We start from the raw sequence: 1,951 nt of genomic DNA, 5'->3' as shown, positions 1-1,951 counted from the left end.
GCCTTGTTCCAGCCTAATTATAGCACAAAGGGGACTTTAGACCCTCTCATGCAGTTGTTTAAATTCACTGGGAGCAAATGGGGCTAGAGCATTGGGAAGGTAGCAGTAGGGTCCTGACTTTCAAGTTACTGGAGACCACATGATGGCCAGGGTTCTTTCTTCTTTTTAAAAGATTTTTAATGGATTTTTGGAGAGAGAGGAAGAAAAAGAGAGACATACCGAGGTGAGAGTGGAACATTGATCAGCTGCTTCCTGCACACCCCCTATCAGGGATTGAGCGCCACAACCTGAGCATGTGCCCTAACCAGGAATCAAACCAGCAACATTTCAGTGCACTGGACAACATCCAACCACTGAGCAACACTGGGCAGGGCAAGGGCTCTTCGAGAAACTAAGAGAGCAAGAAAGGACAGTCATGTGTGTGTGCCCTAGCTAGCGGGGTCCCCATAATGGGCAGAAGAGTGTAGACAGACTACCTTACCCAGGGCCAGGACTGACCTTCTAGAGGAATGTGGCCCTCCCTCTGGCATGCCATGGGAGCCTTTAAAAAGATACCTCCATATGGGAAACACTATTTCCTGTGTGGTAAAGAACTGGGTTCAGGTTTCAACCAGGCGATTCTGAGAAAGCCCAGAAAGAAGAGAATGGTGGATACAGGCAACCAGGGCCTTTTATAATGGCAAATGGCACTGAGGAGTGGCAATGTTGGCCTCCCTATTTGGTAGGGGTTGCCAGAAGGATATAGGCCAAGTTTAGTTATGGGCACTTGCTCCTACTCTGTGGGCAAATGAAACAGAAGAGAACATCTGGGAGAGAATTATTGCCTCACATTTGCCCCTCTCCTGCCTTTCCTCAGTAGCTGTACCAGGAGGAGGAGAAGGAGTGGTCCCTGGTCACTGGATCTGGAAGGTTGCTGTAAGGAGTGATTGAGGGGAAGGAGCACTGGCCTGGGACTCAAGAGTCAGGGATCCAATTACCTTTCAGTCTCTGGCTCTGTATCTTTCTTCATCTATACTCTAAGCGAGTTGGACTAGATCAGTGCTAGGGACCTTTCTAGTTCCAATATTCCAGATTTTACTTCCTAAGAGGAGCTTTTAGAAGCTAAAAGATAGGATAGGACATGAGACTGGAATCCACAGAGGACCCTTTCCCCTGGTGAATTAAAACTGGGATGCTGCCCAGGCTGGGTAGTCCAGTTAGTTAGAGCATCATCTGATATGGCAAGGTTGTGGGTTCGAACTCCGGGCACATACAGGGCACATACAAGAATCAAGCAATGAATGTATAAAAAAATAGAACAACAAATCTAAGTTTCTCTCTCTCTTTGAAATAAATAAATTCTAAAAACCACTGGAATACCATCATGGTTGCTGCTACCACAATGAGCAGCCTCACCCTGAATGGTCACCCCTCCTGAAGCATTCCTTTGAGGCCACAGATGACCAGCCACGGTTGCCCAGATGGCCTCTGGGACCCACTGTAGAGCACAAATCTGTTGTTGCCCTACAAAGACCTTCTGACTGACTAACGGACCAAGATCCTAATGAGCAAGCTGGGCAGAGTGGCGGAAAATGCACCAAAATGTACCCATGGTTGTAACAATTCTGAGATTAGGGATAATGACTTTCCCCTTTCTCCTTATTTTCTAACTTTTCAGGAAGGAGGTCATATTATTTTTTTTTCCTAAAAATTGCTTTGCTAAAAGAAAGTTTTCCAGGGACTATTATCTATAGATGGCAAGGTGCTGGGATTTTGACTAGGCTGAGGCTTACTTTGAAATAGTACTGTTAAATATGCTAACCACTAGCCACACATTGCTATTTAAATATAAATTAATTAAACGTAAGCAATTTTTTTACTATTTATTTAAAAAAATTATTTTCTTTATTGATTAAGGTATTACATATGTGTCCTTATCGCCCCATTGCCCCCCCCCACCCTCATGCCCTCA

Source organism: Myotis davidii, unplaced genomic scaffold (genome assembly GCF_000327345.1).
Source record: "Myotis davidii unplaced genomic scaffold, ASM32734v1 scaffold631, whole genome shotgun sequence".
In the NCBI taxonomy this organism is placed as follows: domain Eukaryota; kingdom Metazoa; phylum Chordata; class Mammalia; order Chiroptera; family Vespertilionidae; genus Myotis; species Myotis davidii.
This window is presented reverse-complemented; position numbering follows the sequence as displayed.